The sequence below is a fragment of the Culex pipiens genome, chromosome 1, assembly GCF_016801865.2.
Source record: "Culex pipiens pallens isolate TS chromosome 1, TS_CPP_V2, whole genome shotgun sequence".
NCBI lineage: Eukaryota > Metazoa > Arthropoda > Insecta > Diptera > Culicidae > Culex > Culex pipiens.
Genome location: NC_068937.1, coordinates 17,087,312 through 17,109,352, shown reverse-complemented (window position 1 = coordinate 17,109,352; position 22,041 = coordinate 17,087,312). Strand labels below are relative to the sequence as shown.

The 22,041-nt window shown below is 43.7% G+C and overlaps 1 protein-coding gene and 1 long non-coding RNA gene across 3 annotated transcripts in view; both read left to right on the top strand.

Annotated features, from left to right (window-relative positions):
* LOC120430545 (protein cramped) overlaps positions 1 to 22,041 on the top strand; it is a 129,977-nt gene that overhangs the window by 51,011 nt on the left and 56,925 nt on the right. The window lies entirely within an intron of this gene.
* On the top strand, positions 4,134 to 6,704 carry LOC120431437 (uncharacterized). Its single transcript, XR_005607884.2, has 2 exons — positions 4,134 to 6,221; positions 6,278 to 6,704. It is a non-coding gene; the product is annotated as an uncharacterized LOC120431437 (long non-coding RNA).

The window sequence follows — 22,041 nt, the reverse complement described above, 5'->3', positions numbered from 1 at the left end:
CATTTCGATTCATTCTGTTATTGGTTATAACTTTATAATCTGGATCACTTTTCAAATAAGTGCCAGTTTTTAAAAATGTTTCGGTTATAACAGCAACATGCACGTTATGAACTCGTAAAAAGTTGAAAAATTCATTTTCTTTCGCTTTTAAAGAGCGAGCATTAAAATTCATAATATTGATGGAATTACTTAGATCCATGATTAAACTTCAGGATAAGAACAACATCATTCGCAAATTTTAATCCAATCTGGATAGCTTCCATCATGGATGTAGCATTACTCATTGTTTGAATCAAACCAAACAGTGAGTTTTGCAAAAAAGTCATTTTTTCAAACGTAACATCGCCGAGATCAGAAGAGCCCAAAGCGTTGCCAGCAGAAAAATTTTCAAATGAAATTTGAGGTACCTGCCCAATTTGAAAATTGGTAGAGGATTTAAAATTCGTGGATGAACCCGAACCCAAAACGACGTTGGCATAAGAAATGCCATTGTTGTTACCTAACTTTTCCATGGTAGGGGTATTTCTAGCATTGTTCGAGTGAGACAGCACGAACGTTTGATTTAAAGATGCAGGTACAACCTGACTTTGAGAAAATTTCGGTTTGGATTTCGGCTGATGCTTAGCACGAGAATCCAAAACCTTTTTTCTGATGGGGCAATCCCAGAAATTTGATTTGTGATTTCCACCACAATTTGCACATTTAAATTGGGTGACTTCTTTCACGGGACAATTGTCCTTGTCGTGAGAAGAATCCCCGCAAACCATGCATTTTGGAATCATGGCGCAATGATCAGTACCGTGACCGAATGCCTGGCAACGCCGGCACTGGGTCAGATTCTGGCCATTACCGCCATGTTTCTTAAAATGCTCCCACTTTACCCGTACATGGAACAAAAACTGAACTTTGTCCAAAAGTTTCAAATTGTTGATTTCATTTCTGTTGAAATGAATCAGATAAAATTGTGAAGTCAAACCAAAGCGAGAAATATTCCCGTTTGATTTTTTCTTCATTGGTATTACTTGGGATGGGGCAAAGCCAAGCAACACCTTAAGTTCGTTTTTGATCTCATCCACCGACAAGTCGTTGGAAAGACCTTTCAGGACCGCCTTGAATGGACGAGCATTCTTGGTCTCATACGTGTAGAAATTGTGTTTGTGGTTTTTCAAATAACCAACAAAAGTTTGGTGATCTTGTAAAGATTCCGTCAACAAGCGACATTCTCCTCTTCGACCAAGCTGGAACGAAACCTTCAAATTGCAAGTATCCTTGCAATTCTTCAGTTGCGTTCGAAAGCTGGCCAAATCGGAGACGGAAGTCACTACAATTGGCGGAGCCTTTACTCGTTTCTCGACGGCAGAAGGCTCAGTACGAGGAGAAGGATCCTTGTCAACAGTTTCGGATAAAACACCGAAACTGTTTGCCAATGGAATTGGAGGATTGGCCTCACTTTCAGAATCAGAATCAGACCTTGGATGAGGCTGTTTTCTTTTTCTGTTTCCGTTAGCCGGTTTAGCGTTCAAACGCTTCACCGACGTAACGACCAAATCTTCAGAAGATTTGCGTTTACCTTTGTTTTGACGCATTTTGCAAGCAAAGTTCTTTTTAAAAAGATGGCTTCGTTTGTAAAATACAACAAAATTTCAGGTGGGGTTAGTCTTGAAAATGTTGAGATAACAACCACTGCCCCCCTCTTTTGCTGCGCTACTGCGCTCGACGTGAGTGATGTGCTCTTCCAGCTATCACAGTCTGTTTATGTTAATAAAAGTCTTTTTCAACCGCTTTGACTGTACGCACGCGTTTTCGTCGTTCCTCCTGTAAGCCATCCGAAACCTCTTGAGGTTATGGGCCCAGGTCGTTTCAAGTCCGGGTAGTTTTTCGCAAGTTAAGTTTTCGCGATGTCGGAGGGAGCAGTTGTCCGTGAAGACCGGTACCATGTCGCGCTGTTCGACGGTACAAATTACGCGTCCTGGAAGCTGAGAGTTCGGGTACTCCTGGAGGAGTATGAACTCTGGGACTGCGTGGAGAGTGACGTGGGCGAGATCCCGGAGATCGTCGTGAAGCCGGAAGATGCCCCGGCGGCCCAGACGGCGAAGCAGAATCGACGGGAGCTGGAGCTCAAGCGGCGGCGGAAGTGCAGGCGTCTCTTGATCGAGCGGATCCACGACTCGCACCTGGAATATGTACACGACAAGGTATCGCCGAAGCAAATCTGGTGCACGCTGCAGGATGTGTTCCAGCGGAAGAGCATCGCCACTCGCATGCACCTGAAACGCCAGATTGTTGGCATGCGGTTCGAAAGTGGTCGGCTGGCGGATCATTTTCTGCGTTTCGACCGGCTGGTCCGGGAGTTCCGTGGAACCGGTGCTGTGATGGAGGAGCTGGATGCAGTTTGCCATCTGCTGCTGAGCTTGGGGACGGCGTTTCCGGCGGTTGTGACCTCCATCGAAACCATGGCGGAGGATAACCTCACAATGGAGTTCGTGAAATGTCGGCTGCTGGACGAGGAAACAAAGCAGCAAGGAATGGGCGAACGAGAGAGCGAGATGGCTGCATTTTACGGCGCGAAACAGCAGAAGAAGTTGCGCTGTTTTTCGTGCAAGAAGGAAGGCCACAAAAGTGTCGACTGCCCAGCGAAGAAGAAACAACACAGTGAGAGTGCGAATGTTGCTGGCTCGAGCGAGCGCAACAGTGTTTGTTTTGTTGGTGTGCGCGGTGCTGAGCCGCAGAAAAAGCAGCGGCAAGTGAAGTGGTTCCTGGACTCGGGAGCGTCCGATCACCTGGCGCGGGATAAACATCTGTTTACGGACCTGCGCCGACTGTCGGAGCCGATCGAGATCGCCGTGGCCAAGAATGGCCAGTCTGTTGTTGCGGAGCACTGCGGTACTGTGAAGATGACGGCGTTTGTGAATGGACGATCGATTGAGTGCACAGTGAAGAACGTTTTGTTCACACCGCACCTGCGGCACAATCTGCTGTCTGTTGTGCGGATCGAAATGGCCGGAATGCGAGTTGTGTTTGACAGCGGAAAAGCTCAGATTTACCGTGGAAACGAGCTGATCGTGTGTGGTGCTCGTCGGAACAGTTTGTACGAGATGGATTTTCGTACTGTCGATCGGGAAAAGTTGTTGTTGTGCGATCGTGCACAAACAGAGAATAATTTGATTGCTCTCGCTGAATGTTACATGGTGTCAACCCCGAAGCAGATCATTGGCAGAAAGTGCAAGAAAACGATCGTTTGCGACACGTGTGGTGCAGGTAAACAAACACCGTGTGGAACGTGGGTTGTACCCAGTCAGAGAAATGTCGGGAACGAAGCCGGTGAACGGGTTGAAGTCGGGCTGGAAAGAAAGCAGCAGAATTTGGTGCGTCCGTTTGCTGCCGATGCTGATGAACCTGGTGGTGATCCCGCTGAAGAAGAATTTGGCCGTTTGGACGAAGAACCTGAAACTGAGCCGAATGTTCGAGAAGATGAAGAATCCGGAACAGCTGGTGCGGATGCAGAACCGGGCCGTGGATGCGGATTCGCTTTGTTTGCTACGAGTTATATCGACAACATCACGCAAACGATTGCTGAGAGGACGAAACCGGACGAGGTGATTGATTCGTTGGGGTGCAATAAAAATTGTTCTTTGACGATGCTCTCCATTGGTCGCACACCGGTCACCTGCAAGTGGAGTCGTTTGAAGCGAGGTGACGGAGTTGTGGCTGACAAGTACGAGGCGAACCGGAACGTGCCGGCTGGTGTTTTCGTTGGATCATCAAGAAGAAGAAGAACGCGCAGCCAGATGGACTTCAGCAGGGGAACGCCCCGAGGTGTTGCCGGCGTCGATTGCTGTGTGAGAGTGTAGACGGGATGCTTCGGATTGTCTGGAGAGTTGGAGCTACTGTTTTTGTAGTTGAGATGGTGCTGTGGTTGAGCAGGGGTGTTGAGATAACAACCACTGCCCCCCTCTTTTGCTGCGCTACTGCGCTCGACGTGAGTGATGTGCTCTTCCAGCTATCACAGTCTGTTTATGTTAATAAAAGTCTTTTTCAACCGCTTTGACTGTACGCACGCGTTTTCGTCGTTCCTCCTGTAAGCCATCCGAAACCTCTTGAGAAAAGACTGTTTAGAATTTGGGAAAATAACTCAGGTAGTCTTTAAAAAGACTGTGAATTTTTTTTGAAATAACTCTGAGCTTAGGTAGTAAAAAATACCGCAGCTCTAGTGTCCGTTCACCTCGAAGGTTCGCAAGACACTGAGCTATCGACTGTTATTTCGTTATTCGCTTGGGGTATAAAGGAAAAGTAGCTTCGGTCGCGATCGTTTTCATCAAAAGAGGTGTATACGCTTTCAAAAAAAAGTTTGCGAATAGTTCACAAATTTCTGCACTGTTTTTGCCAATTTTATTGTCTAGAGACATATTTGACGGAAAATTACTACTTTTTAATTTTGATTTGACAAAATTGAAAAACTTCTTGGAATCACTCTTGATTTCCGATTCTACCTTTCTATGATACTTTTCAAATTCAAATTGGATGGTGACTTCTAACTGACTGCGTATTTGTAGATACTCATCAAGTTTTTGGCTATTGCTTTTGTAAGCTTTGTGAGCTTTTTGTTTTCTATTTTTAAGGTTTTTAACCTCTCTTGTAAACCAAGGCGGGTGTTTGTCAATTGTGCGTCTTTTTCTTCGTATTGGGACGCTTTCATCGAGGATGTCGAATATAATGCTATAGAAAGTGTTAACTGCTAGCTCGATGTTCGTTTCTTTCTCTAGTAATGCTTTCCAATCAACTTCTAATAGTCTACGTTTGATTAAGGGATAATTGGCATTATTGTAATCAGGAATTTCTTCGTAATCTGAACCATCTGGTCTGTTAATAGCCTTATGCACGAAAAGTGAAAATTCAATTGCTGTGTGATGAGCTTCATTTTTCCAAAGTGGATTATTTGCTTCAGTCACACAGAAGTCTTCAGTCATATTAGTAAAAAGAAGATCAAGAAAGCGATTATTTTGATTTTTAACATGATTATTATTTTTTTTTTTATTATTATTATAGAGACTTTACACCATTGTGCATTCATCTCTTCAAGGTGGATAGTGAAAAAGGAAAGATTACAGAGTTTAAAATCACTTCAATAATTATTACCATGCCTTTTTTCTAACGATTTCTGTCTATGTTTCAAATATTTAGCGGAATATTTAAAGAGTGAATTATCAAGTTCTTCAAGTTTATCTTCGTCCTCTTCTTCCAGGGATTTAGAAGTTATCTCACAACACTTTTTCTTATAATATTTTGCTTTTATGACATCTTCATCATCTTCATCTGTTTCTTCTGCAGCCATCTCTCTTCGTTTTTTTGTTAGTTCGTCTTCCGCGTCCAAATATGCCTGTAAGCGCTTCCGACGGCGGGTGTGCTTAGAAAGCACGGTCTCGAATCCATCGTTGTCTTCTTCGTCAATTTCACTTGTTTCCATTGCCTTTTTTTTCTGGTTTACTGTTGTTGCTTTTACTGCTGCTGCTGCTTGGCTCGGGTGGATTAATTTGATTTAGGCCGAGAGAGTACATTTTATCAAAAATTAATTGTAATATTATCCCATTTAAAATTGAAGGGCGGAGCGCCAGCTCCTGTTACGTTCAATCAAGCTCATATTTTGGATTTGGGCTTAGTATGCCCACCGGAACAAACCCTTGAATGCCCGCCAAAAAGCCATTTTGTTACACTCTACTAGAGATCCTTAATAGGAAGACTGGTCGAAGTGAATTTGACGTACCCAAACAGACACGAGTTTGACGTATCCAAACGAGCATTTGCCTTTACGCCCACACTGAAAGAAACCGACATAGCAAAATCAAATGCTTTTTCACGTGAGCTACTCCAAAAACCAACACGTTAAAGTCACGTACTTTTCTTTTGACTATGATGTGTTTTTCATCGCGAATAGATATGAGAACTCTTTCAATTTCAACCATTTATAAGTCATTATACTTTCATATGCTGCCCACCATGAATTCACATGAATTTCACATCGATTTGCCCCATTCGTCTTTTCCTTTGATTTTGAAGTGGAAATCACGTTAAAACTAAATGTTTTGAATTTGAAAGTCGAGTGTTGCAAAGTAGTTCCAAATTGATTAGGCAAGATGGCGACAAGTAAAAAGTCGTGATTGGAGCTCTTTGTTAAAAAATTAGTTTAGTTTGTATTTTTATAAGAAATCCTAGTTTTGATCATGGTAAGTAAGTATTAGTCATGTATCAAGTAAGGCTAGCTTTTTTTTTAAATTTTCAGAAAAACTTGTTCCGGGGCCAAATTTTGAAAAAGTTCGGATTGAGATGCGGTTTTGTGATGTTCGTGGCCTTTGAATGTCCCAAACTGCGCAACAAAGAAATTCCGCGGAAAATACGCAGGGCCCCCGGTGGCCAGTGACAGGAGAACGGCAAAGAACGCCTAACTCCAAACGGCGGTGTATCGTTCACGGACCGTTCGCAATGAAGAACAACAAATGGTTTCAACCGCCAATCCGGTAAATTTCCTGTCCCCGGACCATGGAAGAGCTGTACAACTTACTGAACGAGCGCCTCGCCGGGTGGACCATCACGGTGGCCGAGAACGGCAACGGAAGATACAACGTTGGAGTTTTGAATATTAGTTGTGTGAGTCGGATCCAGTGGTTTATGTGTAATATTTTAGGAGAAACAAGTGTGAAAAATAAATACATTTAAAAGATATGGTTTTATTTAATCAATGGTCAATCAATCAATCAAAGAAAAGAAAGAAAGAAAACATACGTGCAATCCACTTTATTCTCATAAGAATGATAGCCATGTGTGAAGACATGTGAAGGTGCCGTGTTTTTCATTTCATTTTGATGGGAATTTCACTTGAGTTTACTACTTCGCAGGTTGAATTTTTTGATGTGATTTTCACATGGCATTCGCATGCTAAGTCGTATGGGGTGGATTCATGTGGAAAACATGTGATATTGCTATGTCGGTTTCTTTCAGTGCAGCAAAACTTATCAGTGTTGCTATATACGTACTTTTATTTTTCAACCCCATTTAAAATTCAAGTGTTTGGCTATTGACATTATTTCTTGGCCAATCACCGAAATTTCAAGTGTTTTGCGATTGATATTTGAGTGCTCTGTACAGCAGGGCCAGATCATGTGTAGAACACTTCGTTGAGCTGTGTAAGTTTTGCTCAGTGTAGGCTCGTTTTACGTGACACACACTCAAAATAGTTTTCACCACAAAGTTGCATGAAAATATAGGTATTTTTTTCCAAATCGTTAATCATGCAACATTGACCCCTGGGCCTTGTAAAGTCAAGGGGCATGATTTGATCCTAGTGCATTAGTTAAATTTGGGTATACATTCTTTTTTATAAGCACTATGGACACCACTTCATGCTACGAGAACTCGCTTTGTCGCAGCCCCAGGGCTTAAGCGTTAACCGATAAGCTGTCTTCGTGAACTAGGTAGTTCTCCGATAGTGAAAATTACACAAGACACCGCTGCTTCTGTGACTTTTTCACTATCACAATGTGGGATTTAGGTGGTACTTTTTGATAGTACAATTGATTTGTTGCTTAGCATTAGCATTTAAAATAAATCTGTATGCTTTCCAAATCTATTTGATGATAAATTTAGTTGTAATTGTTAAGTTAGAGTAATGCTGTCAATAAACTTTGATTGATGTAGAAAACTAGGCATTCTTGTATGTCAAATTGTCCATAGAGTCTCGATCAATCAATAATGTATCGATATCGGACAAAATTCGTTGATCTGTTGAACTGACGGTTTTCGGATTATGGTTGTATCGACCATTGTTGCGAATCGAGGAACTACGGATTTTTTGACGTAAATGGCCATTTCTTTTTCAAATCGAGATTTCTTTCCTATTTGTATATCAGTTCATAAATTTTTATTGTTTTTGATAGAAGTAGTACTACAACAGTTAAAGGAACGTTTAGTTTTGAACATTAAGTTTAGAGGATTTTAGATTTAAGTTTAGATTTTCAATCCCGTGGGCTTTGGTGATGAAAGCTAGTCTTAAAGTCTTTACGCTTAGAGCAACCTTACCAGCGTGAGTATTAGGCAGGTTTTAAGGTTTTGTAACGCGTGTTAGTAACTTTGCTCCCACACCGGTCGTTGCCAAATGCGTTGCTAAACTAAAACGTAACGCCCCGGTTGGGAGCGAGTTACCAAATCTAGCAACGCGCTAGCAACGCAGCTAAAACTTTGAACTGTCAAAGTTCGTACCAAGCAGACGTAGCTTCTGTGTTTGTTTATGTTTTTTCGTTTTTCGTCGGTGGTTCCGGGTTGCAAATTTCGTCGCGAAATAGTGTTGTGGATTTAACAACAGTTTTGGCTAGTGTAATTTGGAACGACGATTTTTTTTTCCCGGGGCAGTTTTGTACGAGAATTCTGAGATAAACCCCGATCCGGATTTGATCCGACATTGCTCGCGCCACTGCTGCAGTTGTTCCGGAACCGGTCGCAGTGGATTCAACAGCGTGTTCCCATCCTGCAGGACACCTCTGTGATTTGCGCCTGGACGGAACGCCGGAATAGGGCACGTAGGCCGACGAGAACATCTGGTGGCATCGCAAACAGCGAGGTACAGGCCGCAAAGTTAGAGTTTGCTCCGACTGAAGCAGATTCGCGATGGATTCGAATGCCATCTTGGACACGAAACGTAAGTTTGTTTATTTTTTCCTCCACGTTTGGGAGCCAGCAGGAGAACCGGTAAAAAACGAGTGTAATTGAGTCGGGTGAAAAGGCGACCCTTCCGAAAGAGGAAGGAAGAAATTTGGACCAGAAATTTAGGTTATTGAAACGGAACAAAATTTTGTTTGCGCATCCGAAAAATCGTCAAAGAAGAATCGTTTCTCTGTACCAAACCTGTGCATCGTGCTGAAAAATGAAATCATTTCCTCATGGTCGTCTCAATCAGAAGAAATCCCCGCCGAAGGAACTGACCGTGCATATGTTCCAGCTGGAATCGCAAGCGTTTGACGAATGGGAGAATTGCGGGATGAGGAACCGGTTTTGCTTTCGGCGATGTTTTTTCCAAGCTATCAAGACGCTGTTGATCTCAACTGCAGTAGTTACAACGCAGCTGAGATCACCCGAGGCGCACGGGGTGACCCACGTGAACCTACTTGAAGAGTTCGTGGACAGACAGCTGGCACGGAAGATGCTCGACGTTGAGATCAATCTACATCCTAGCTGAAATCCACTGAAAGGATGATGTTACGATCGATCCTGGTCCGGTTGGCCAACATTTGTGGAGAGCATGGGTTCGTCGAAACCAGGGGCTTGCTCCCGGTCAAGCACCTTTTTGCGAAGTACCACGGAATTAAGGACCTGTACGTTGAGTGGCAGAGTTTAAAATAACCTGATGGCGATTATCGAGCGGTACAGCCTGGAATCCACAAAATCTCAATCTCTGTGTAAAAAATTGAAAAGTTAGGTTCTACTGACAGATATGCGTCAGGCGAGGATGTCGCTGTCATGCCATGCACTCTTTTTTCGTAATGTTGGTACCACTGCGTGATTTTGACATTTCGGGCGTTCTCCTTTCGAACGCCATTTTCGCTTAAAAACCTGGATTGAAATCAACTCCAATGCACGCACCCCAGAGGTCTTTTTTCATCGCGTAGAACATAACCTGGTTCAGCATGTAGTCTGCATGGTCCAACGCGCGTACCCTACCGGTCTTGGTGAGGCTGAATATATCGCAGATAGATGGAGATAGATCGTCGAGGAGATCTTCGGAATCTCCTGCGAGGGGTTTGATGTTCTTGAAGATGGGGCTTTCAGCGTACTGGAAAGTGACCGTAGTAAATACTTGTTGATGAATTTAGAATCGACCGCTTGTGCAGGTTGACACTAATTGTAATGTGCAAAGCATTACATCGATAACATGAATTTCAGATTATTTGTAAATTAACCCGGCATGAGTTCGAGGGTATAGTTTGGTGATTAAAAAGTGACTTTTTATTAAAATATTTCGGCTACATTATATAGTTCCTTAAATTTAGTACAATTTTTCAATTCTCTAGATCAAAAGATTTCTCTCTTGTTCTAAACCTCTCTCCTGGACTTCTATCTTTTTTTTTTTTTTTTTGAATTAAATATACTTTATTGAATCTTTCTTATAATAATTACATTTGGTTTACATAATAAGTGGTCAGCTGTGGCTCTTCAGCTTTAGTTTGCTTTTCGTGATTTAAACACTGTTCATTTTCTTAACTTTAAAAGTATATGATTTATCATTTTTGTAACACTAGGTACAATGAGGAAAAAAAAAAATGTTAAGAAAACATAACCTAACCTAAAACTAACTTAAACTTACCATAAACTAAACCAATCCTTGAATCAAGGGGTATTCAGATATAGCACATTTTTCCCTGAATTTCAAACATTTTTCTTGAATCTTCTGATCCAACATTTTTACTTCTGCTAATTCATGAACCTCACTTGATCTTGTCCAGCCAGGAACATTCAAAACCATTTTGAGTACCTTGTTTTGGACACGCTGGAGCTTCAATTTATGAGTTCTAGCGCAACACTCCCAAACAGGTACTGCATACTCAATAACGGGGTAAATTATTTGTTTGTAAACTGCTAACTTATTTTTCAAAGATAGCTTTGATTTTCTGTTAATCAAAGGATACAAACACCTGATGAGAATGCTGCACTTGTTCAATATTTTGTCAACATGCTGTCGAAACAAAAGTTTCGAGTCAAGTATGAGACCTAAATAGACAACTTCTTTTGACCAGGGTATCGAAACATCATTCATTTTAATCAAAACATCATCCTTTGGGACAAATCGGGCCGATTTGGAAAGTGGAAAAATGATGGTTTGAGTTTTGGCTGCATTTATGCGAATTTTCCAGTCGCCAAAGTATTCGGAAAGAACGTCAAGACCCTTTTGAAGACGGCCAACTAAATATCTGGTTATTTTACCCTTATAAATAACGGCAGTGTCATCAGCAAAAAGTGACAACACACCATTACCAGGAAGAGTAGGCAAATCAGATGTAAAAATATTGTACAGAAGTGGGCCAAGAATACTTCCTTGGGGAACCCCAGCATCAATGTTGAATAATCCAGAAGCAATCCCATTCAGAAAAACCTTGAACGATCTCTCCGAAAGATAGTGCTGGATAATTTTGATAAGATACATTGGAAAACCGTATAAATATAGTTTATGTATCAAACCATCATGCCAAACACTGTCAAAAGCCTTCTCAACATCCAACAAAGCCATAGCAGTTGATTTAGACTCAAGCTTGTTCTGTTTGATGATTTTAGTTACTCTCGTAAGCTGATGAGCAGTATTATGTCCCTTTCGGAAGCCAAACTGCTCGTTCAAAATTATATTATTATCGTTGGTAAAATCCAAAAGCCTTGAATAGATGACCTTCTCAAAGAGTTTGGACAGACTACTCAAAAGACTAATGGGACGATAACTTGTTGGCGATGTTGGATCTTTTTGAGGCTTCAAAATTGGTATGACTTTGCCCAGTTTCCAATTGGTAGGGAAGTAACCAAGTTGCAAACATTTATTGAAAATATTGGCTAGATGTTGAAAGAACTGATCACTCTGTTTTTTCAACACTAGATTAAAAATGTTATCAAAGCCTGGAGCTTTCATATTTTTCATTTGTTTAACTGCAACTTTGACTTCCTCACCAGAAACATGGGAATCTGCAGGAAATTCAAAGGTAGAGTTATTAATTGTTGAAATACTATTGGCAACTGATGTTTCTTTACGGCTGGTCATGGAAGCGCCAAGATTATGTGAACTAACAAAATGAAGCCCAAGTGCATTTGCCTTTTCCTCGGATGTAATCAAAGGAGAATCCTCAATAATAAGAGGAGGAATAGGCTTTGGTTTGTTTTTAAGAACTTTTGAAAGTTTCCAAAATGGTTTTGAATAATTCCCAAGCTGGCTTACATGTTTTGAAAATTCTTGATTTCTGATATTGTCAAGTCGGTCTTGTATTATTTTGTTCAAATTGTTCACTGAAATCTTTTTGTCATAGTCCCCAGTCCGTTGATATTGTCTCCTATAAACATTCCTAAGTCTAATCAAGTGTTTAGTATCTACGTCAATATCAGTTACCTTAAAATTAACAGGAACCTCCCGAACGTTGGCAGCCTCTGCTTGGTTGATAGCCTGCTGGATCACCTCCAGCGAACGATCAATATCAGCAGAAGTTTCCGGGTGTTGATCATAGTCGATGTTGCTGTCGACCACTTGCTGAAACTGCTGCCAGTCAACGTTGTGGTAATCTTTCCGGGTTGGTTGCCGCTGCGGAGTAACGGAAGCTCCAACCTCCACAACCACCGGATAGTGATCAGAACTCAACTCTTCAAACACCTCAGGATGAGCCACGTTCTCAGCCATATTGGTAATGAAGAAGTCGATGATTGAGTGATTCCCAGACCGGGCCACCCTCGTTGGACGATCTGGACTCACCACGTTGTAGTATCCGTTTTGCAGATCGTTGTGCAGAATCACTCCGTTCCGATTCCTCCTGCTGTTGCCCCAAATTTCATGCTTCGCGTTGAGGTCACCAGCGATGATGTACTTTGCGCTCCGCCGTGTCAGCTTCTGGATATCGCTCTTCAGTTTTGCTGCTGAACCATCTCTGGAATTCACCTGACGTGGGCAGTATGCAGCAATGAAGAGTACTGGGCCAACCGAAGTGGGAATTTCCACTCCAACGGCCTCGATGATGTCCAGCTTAAAGTGTGGCAGCCGGCGTGGCTTGAGATCACGATGAACAGCGACAAGCACACCTCCTCCTCCAGAGGTGGTCCTATCGAGCTGTGTCGCGATCTTGTAGTTTTGCAGATAAACTTTTTCACCGGGCTTCAGATGAGTTTCCGTGATGGCAGCTACGTCGATCTCCTTCTCGCGAAGAAAATCCACCAGCTCCAAATTCTTCCTCCTAATGGAGCAAGCGTTCCAATTCAGCAGCTTGAGGGACCTACGATCCATACTGGATGACGAACGAGGTCAGCACTTCAATCTGCTGGGTCTTGGTTTTGCATCCACGCAGTGCAGCGGACATCTGTTTGAAAATATTGAGGAGTTCGGTTGAGGTGTAAAGATCATTACCATTTTCCTCAACTGCTGGTTCTTGGGTTGGTCTTGGCTCCTGGCTAAAGCCCGGTGGTGGCGGTCTCGGCTCCTGGCTGGAACCCGGCCGTGGATGATTCATCTCAGCTCTCTTCCTGGGATCCAACGGCAACGGTGCCAAGTTCGGGACCTGGCGTCGCGGTTGAAGAGGTGGAAAATTTTGCTCCACCAGGGCTGGAGGAGTTCTACGACGCTGAGGCTGATTCTTCGTCGATGCTTGCTGCCGAATTTTCACGAACTCAGCTCTCTTGGGGCACTTTCGGTCGGTTGACGAGTGCTCACCGTTGCAGTTGAGGCACTTCACCAGCGAATCTTGGATGCACTGGGATGTGATGTGCGCATCGGTACCACATTTGGCGCAACGACGCTTTAGGTGGCAGTTCTTACCTCCGTGCCCGAAGCCCAGGCAGTTGAAGCATTGTGTGACGTCACGATGCACTGGTCGGTATCGCTCCCACGACACGATAATGTTGAAAACCGCTCGAATTGCCTTCAGCTCAGGAAGCGTCGTCGATCCCTTAGCCAAATGCAGCAGGTAGAGCTGGTCACGGTACTTGATGTCTTTGTTGCGTCGGCTCATTTTGTGCACGGCCAACACATCCAGTTTCAAAACTTTTAGCTCGGCAGCTAATTCCTCCACTGGCATGTCGTACAGACCTCTGACGACGATTTTGAACGGCTTATCCATGACGACATCATGGGTAAAGTACTCCGCCTCGTTTTCGGTCAAGTAATCCTTGACCAGTTGATAGTGCTGCCTGGATTGCACCAGCACCTTAAATCCGTCCTGACACAGACGAATGTTGCCTAGGACTTTCCCAGACTTGATAAGTTCAACCAGCCCCGCTCGAAAGTCGATCGTTGCTGCTGATTGCCGCACATAAAAAGGAGGCAGTTTCTCCTTTCGCTGTTTCACTTCATTCTCCTTTGCTTCCGCTACCTGGTCCTCGTCAGGCAGTCCAGCAAACTTGTTGTTCTTCAATAGCTGCTCCTCGTGCGACGAAGAGTTCTCCTCCTCCTCATCCATCGGTACAGTACCGTCGCTCTTTTTCGTCTTTTTGCTGTTCGATGTCACTTCCAAAAGCACCTTCCTCTTGGAAATCCCCGGTTTTTGGCCATCAGTCGAGGCCTCAACCTTCCTTTTGGAAATTCCCACTTTTTTGCCTGCTTGAGCCGCAGGTAGGGCAATATTGCCGGCGTTTTGCGCCGGGACGCGACGAGTCATGTTGATTCAGACAACCTTCACCAACGAATGCTCGGATAACAATCTGGACTTCTATCTTTTTCTTCCATACGCGCATAGCTTGTCTATCTCTATAATTGAAACTCATCGGTGCTAGTTTTGGTTTAATCGAACGTCATTTGTCAAACGAACGTACCATAAGCCAGAGAGGGTGAAGAAAAGCCCCAAGAAATCGTTCTCTCTCCTTTGTTCTGTTGTTCTTAAAGTAATTTCTTGACCCCTTTTCCTGGGAGGTGCGTATTGGGCCTAAAGTAGAGAGGGGAAAAGGTACACACCTAAGGGCTTTTGTTAATTTGATTTGGTTAACCGCGGTGGATTTGCTTGAAATAATTCAAATCCACCAAAGCATCTACCACATTGATCGCACAAAAATCTGTGGTAGAAAAGTATCCACCGGAAGATGCTTTGGTGGATTTTTGACAGTTCGAATTATTTCAAGAAAATCCACCGCGGTTAACCAAATCAAATTAACAAAAGCCCTCTAATGACATTCATTCTGTAAGGCTAGCACGGAGTTCGGAAGGAAAGGGGTCAAGAAACAGCTTTACGAACAGTAGAACAAAGGAGAGGGAGCGATTTCTTGGGACATTTCTTCACCCTCTCTGACTTGCTCTCGCCGTCGCTGCTGCCCATTTGATTTTTTTCTTGACCGATTCCTTCCGAAGTGCATATACAGCTGGCACATCGGAAGGAACCGGTCAAGAAAAATTTCAAATGGGCAGCAGCGGCAGCGAAAGGAATCCAGAGGGGCGAAGAAAAGCCCCAAGAAAACGCTTCCTCTCCTTTGCTCTGCTGTTCGTAAAGCTGTTTCTTGACCCCTTTCCTTCCGATCTCCATACTAGCCTGTAACCGGTAACCATAGACTTTTCAGATCCGGCCTATTTACCAAAAGGTACCCCTATCACTTGCGTACAAAACGTATTACCAAAATTGACCCAAATACACGGATTCCTAGGTTCGAGTAGAAACTCGCAATAGAGAGCACAAAAGACCTGAAGAACGTTAAAGTTAATAGCTAGGTTAATAGCTTGTTTTGTTTCGTGTATCGTGATCAGGTTCAGTTTTCAATCTGGAGAGTGGTCAGGTCAATCATGGACCTCCCAATGTTGATATTCTTGTTAATTTTTCAAAACTTTGAAGTTTGGTACCAATCATATCCGGTGGACCACAATTCCGAAATTGTCCCTCCTCGGGAACTTCTCCGAGGGAACCGGGACAATCTGGAGAGTGGTCAGGTCACTCATCGACCTCCAAATGTTGATATTCTTGTTTATCTTTGAAAACTATGAAGTTTGATACCCATCATGCCCGGTGGACCACAATTTCGGAATTGTCCCTCCTCCGGAACATCCCTGGGGATCACCGGGACAACCTGGAGAGTGGCCAGGTTACTCATGGAGTTCAAAATGTCATAGTCGTGTTTATCTTTGAAAATCATGAAGTTTGATACCCATCATGCCCGGTGGACCACAATTCCGAAATTGTCCCTTTTCCGGAACATCCTGGACAATCTGGAGAGTGGTCAGGTCACTCATCAACCTCCAAATGTTGATATTCTTGTTTATCTTTGAAAACTATGAAGTTTGATACCCATCATGCCCGGTGGACCACAATTTCGGAATTGTCCCTCCTCCGGAACATCCCTGGGGATCACCGGGACAACCTGGAGAGTGGCCAGGTTTCTCATGGAGTTCAAAATGTCATAGTCGTGTTTATCTTTGAAAATCATGAAGTTTGATACCCATCATGCCCGGTGGACCACAATTCCGAAATTGTCCCTTTTCCGGAACATCCTGGACAATCTGGAGAGTGGTCAGGTCACTCATCAACCTCCAAATGTTGATATTCTTGTTTATCTTTGAAAACTATGAAGTTTGATACCCATCATGCCCGGTGGACCACAATTCCGAAATTGTCCCTTTTCCGGAACATCCTGGACAATCTGGAGAGTGGTCAGGTCACTCATCAACCTCCAAATGTTGATATTCTTGTTTATCTTTGAAAACTATGAAGTTTGATACCCATCATGCCCGGTGGACCACAATTTCGGAATTGTCCCTCCTCCGGAACATCCCTGGGGATCACCGGGACAACCTGGAGAGTGGCCAGGTTTCTCATGGAGTTCAAAATGTCATAGTCGTGTTTATCTTTGAAAATCATGAAGTTTGATACCCATCATGCCCGGTGGACCACAATTCCGAAATTGTCCCTTTTCCGGAACATCCTGGACAATCTGGAGAGTGGTCAGGTCACTCATCAACCTCCAAATGTTGATATTCTTGTTTATCTTTGAAAACTATGAAGTTTGATACCCATCATGCCCGGTGGACCACAATTTCGGAATTGTCCCTCCTCTGGAACATCCCTGGGGATCACCGGGACAAACTGGAGAGTGGCCAGGTTACTCATGGAGTTCAAAATGTCATAGTCGTGTTTATCTTTGAAAATCATGAAGTTTGATACCCATCATGCCCGGTGGACCACATTTCCGAAATTGTCCCTTTTCCGGAACATCCTGGACAATCTGGAGAGTGGTCAGGTCACTCATCAACCTCCAAATGTTGATATTCTTGTTTATCTTTGAAAACTATGAAGTTTGATACCCATCATGCCCGGTGGACCACAATTTCGGAATTGTCCCTCCTCTGGAACATCCCTGGGGATCACCGGGACAAACTGGAGAGTGGCCAGGTTACTCATGGAGTTCAAAATGTCATAGTCGTGTTTATCTTTGAAAATCATGAAGTTTGATACCCATCATGCCCGGTGGACCACAATTCCGAAATTGTCCCTTTTCCGGAACATCCTGGACAATCTGGAGAGTGGTCAGGTCACTCATCAACCTCCAAATGTTGATATTCTTGTTTATCTTTGAAAACTATGAAGTTTGATACCCATCATGCCCGGTGGACCACAATTTCGGAATTGTCCCTCCTCTGGAACATCCCTGGGGATCACCGGGACAAACTGGAGAGTGGCCAGGTTACTCATGGAGTTCAAAATGTCATAGTCGTGTTTATCTTTGAAAATCATGAAGTTTGATACCCATCATGCCCGGTGGACCACATTTCCGAAATTGTCCCTTTTCCGGAACATCCTGGACAATCTGGAGAGTGGTCAGGTCACTCATCAACCTCCAAATGTTGATATTCTTGTTTATCTTTGAAAACTATGAAGTTTGATACCCATCATGCCCGGTGGACCACAATTTCGGAATTGTCCCTCCTCCGGAACATCCCTGGGGATCACCGGGACAAACTGGAGAGTGGCCAGGTTACTCATGGAGTTCAAAATGTCATAGTCGTGTTTATCTTTGAAAATCATGAAGTTTGATACCCATCATGCCCGGTGGACCACAATTCCGAAATTGTCCCTTTTCCGGAACATCCTGGACAACCTGGAGAGTGGTCAGGGCACTCATGGACCTCAAAATGTCATAGTCGTGTTTATCTTTGAAAATCATGAAGTTTGATACCCAACATGCCCGGTGGACCACAATTCCGGAATTGTCCCTCCTCCGGAACATCCCTGGGGGTAACCGGGACAACCTGGAGAGTGGTCAGGTCACTCATGGACCTCGTGTTTATCTTTGAAATGATGATAGCTCGAATTAAAGTGATTATATTTTCTTCAAACAAGATTTCGAAACTTGTTCATCAAACTGCCGAACAAGTAGTTCAGCAACCACCGGTAAGGTTGACGGGTAGTAAATTGCTAACCCAATTTGACAACGACCGGTGTGGGACCGAGTGACTAAACTAAAATAGAAGCGTTACGGGTTAATAGAATAGCAACAATTTCCGCAACGCACCGGTAATGATGCTCTTAGGGACGATAAGATTGGTTTTCCCAGGTCCTGTAGGTCGTCAGGACTTTGGCAGCCCTACGGCGCGTGCCTCCGGGTGGCGGATGGAGCATAAAGGGATGAGTTAACTGTAATGACAGCACGCAGAAAAATAAGGCATATTTGAATCAACAAAACGTTTTGTTGATTTGAAAATCAAAATTTTTGTTGAATTAACGCTAAACGTCAAAGCAGCTTTTTCAAAACAACAAAAGAATTTTGTGGAATCGATAAAATCAAGGTTTGCTTCAACGCAAAATCGGCGTTGATTATATTCAACAAAAATTTTGTTGATTCAAACCTCGTACAGGCTGATTCTACAAAACTTTTTTCTGCGTGAGGCTGCAAGGGATCCGGATCCTCAGCAGTCTTCAAAACGGTAAGCTATCCTATGGGCAACGCTTACAAAGATGTTCTCTTAAGAACAAAACGACATCTTTGAAGAAAAGCGCTCACGCGGACCGGATCACCACATCATGGAAAGTGCTTTTACTCTGTAGTACTAGCGCGAGTACTCACACGCTAAGCTACGATGCGCGACGAAATGTTCTTGTTGTCATTTTTATGTTAGTCTTTTTTTTTCGGAAAATACTGTTTTCCTTTTTTTCTGTTCTTTTCAAATCAGTTCCAGATCAAGGTTCACGAAATAAAAAAAAACAACCAAAGAAAGCAGCTTACACCAGAAGGAAGGAAGACGAACACTAAAAGGACGATGAAAAACTACAGCGTCTGCGTGATGCTTCGGATGCGGCTGTAAGCGATTGAAACTTCAACTTGGGGATCGCCAAGGCATGTAGGACATCAAGCAATTGCAGCTCCCGCAAAAAGTGCCTTTTTCCAGTGAGCGGTAGGATGGGTATTACCCAAGGTATTACCCATCATCAGGTATGTGACTTTAGTTGTCTTTATTATTTACAATCGGCTCACTGGTTGTCAATCTCTCTATGTTTTCCTCCTTCTGTAGAAGATTTGTTTAGTTCTTCAAATTTCATATTTCGATACTTGCTTTTTTTCCATTTCTCTTTATCCCAACCTTTCTCTATTTTGACGCTTCTTATGATTTTATTTTAACTTTATTTTTGTTGATATGATTTCAAAATGACGATCATGCTTTGCTTAGATTTTCTAATCGAATCGGCTTTTGGATTCTTATTTTATCTGTTTGATTGTAAGCTAATCATGTTTGAGGCTTCAACCCTGGATATTGTATCGGTGAGATTTGGGTAATCGATTTGTGTGAGATATTGATTTACGCGGGAAAATGGGCTTGAACCGAGAGTTGTACTCTCTTCTCATGATCATCAGAACCCGAACTATAAAACATCGCCTGGGTCCGAAGGGCAACTTTAGGGCTTGTGGTCTCAGATCGCAGCTAGGGCAAGTTAGTCAGAAAAGGTCTGCTCAGGACAACGGGAACCGGGTCGCCGGGACTCCGGCACGCCGGACACTTCAACTTTTGTAACCAACGATAATTGTATTTTAATATAATGTGCTAAGTGTAATAAACGTTAGTTTTCGTATGTGCGAATGTTTCTAAGTGGTGCGTTTTATTGGACATTGGCGGTGGCAAACTAGAAGCGTTCCTGTAGCAGTTGAACGCTACGACCCCCCCCCCCCCCCCCATTAGCGGGGCAGCACAAGTCCGTCGGCCAGGAATTTGGCTGTGTTGAGGTTACGGAGGAACTGGTCCGAATCGAAGGTCCGTAGCCCAACATAATGGTCCTTCGAACCGGATGAAGGTGACTTCATCCGGCCGAAGTGAGGAGAACCAGTGCAACAACAGCCACGGACAACCAGGAGAACTAGATCGGTTCTAGGAAGGCGCGCTTTTACGCTTGGATCGCCGCCATCGCGATTTACCATCATCTGCTGAGAGAAGAAGTACTGCTACCTGGAAGCTGGACAAAAGCATATGGAAATTCACCATCACGGCGAGGAAACCGCCATCGCTGCAACTACATCTTTTTCCTGAATCGGATATTCAGCCTGGACGATCATCACTTCGCACATCTACCAGAGAAACCACAGCGAACCACGGCTGCACTGATCCAGCGCGGAATTCCTTTTCATAGGTAAATATTACTGATCAGTGTATGTCTAGCCGAGGCCAAGCAGTGACCTCTTCTAACACCAACATCCGCAATTTGTCTTTCTACCCTACTACGGAGCAAAACAACTCGTTGGCAGAGTTGCAAGGATCAGCTTGGATCGGTTTCACGGCTTGGTGTCGTGTGGTACTGTGCCATACGGCAAGGAGATCGAATGTTCGTCGAACACGTCGCTGGTGTTATCATATGGACCAACTGGTACACCAGCTGGAAATCTATCCCGTTTGGCCGCAACAACATTTCGAGAGTTCTCGCACGCTGGCACGATCAAGCACGTGGTGCCGGTGTAAACAAACCATCGGCAAGCTCACGATCGGCTTTGGAAATTCTATTCGTGCGGTACCGGCGGTACCCACTCGAGGAGACGACAACTACTAATCCCTTGGATGTACGGAAGAGGCGGCAAAGCAAACTGTTATCCCAGGTAAATAGCAAATTGGGTGGTATATGTCCGCCGAAGCTTACTCGGAAATACGCACACCAATAATTTTCAATCCTCTTCGGCGTACTACTACTATTCCGGAATCACCCTGCTCGGCCGAGATACCCACTCGGCAAATCGAAACAACAGCAACGCGACCTGCTACAACCCAGAGAACGTGTACACAACCGTGTGTGGCTCACTATCCAGACGACTGCGACGTATGCTTTGGATGCGGAACGACACTTTGTTTATCAAGGTAAACACAAGTATATGTCTAATGAAGCAAAGACCCCGACAGAAGATCTAACACACACCTTTCTTGGTTTTGTCTGGTCAACTACACACTACTCAACATCATGGCGAGTGCTGAAACTCCTCAACCGCTGGAGTACTGGATCGCTGATTTGTTGACCACACAGCTGAGGCTCGTCGAACTTTGGCAGTGCACAGAAAAAAAAATCATGGTAATATTACATCTGGGAAGGGGTACATCTTTTATGTCAGAAAAAAGGTGTAATTTTACCTCTGGAAATGTGTAATTTTACCACTTTTCTGGTGTAATGTCACTTTTTCAGTCTAAATTGAGGTAAAATTACATCATAAAAGAGGTAATATTCAACCTTCCAAAATTACAGCTTCCAAATTTACATTATTTTTTTCTGTGTGTGTTAAGGATGGCAACACTACGACTTCCCAATTAGCCGTGTCGTACAAAGAAGTTGATGAGCTGTGGAGACACTTCTTTGATGCTTCGGTAGAATATCAATCTCACGACGACTTTGTGGAAGACGAACAACTCACTTTTGACCGGGTTAGGCAAGACTTCAGCGAGCTCTATTTTGGTGTAAAAGCTTTCATATTAGACAGCATGAACCATGCAGGTGATCGTAACAAGCAGACACTAGATCAGATCGCATCAAGGGTGCACACTCAGGCTATGGACAGGGTGACTAGTATTGGTTCTGGTGGATCAAAACTTTGTTTACAAAACCGGGATGAAAAGCAACACACTCACACTTGCAAAGGGGTTCAGAAAGTCCAAGGGAGTATTTGTCGATCGCAACAGTTAAGTCACACCCAAACAAACGGCGGATCGGGTAGCACTTACACTCAGGAGGTCCAAGGGTCATTTACACACACTCAAATGGTTACACAAAACGCCAGCTCGATCGTTTTGACCATACCACCAACACTTTGGCACAGGTCGGAAAATGCACAATCCATTGGGATTCGCTGCGTACGCCTACACACATCGATCTACCGGAACGATCG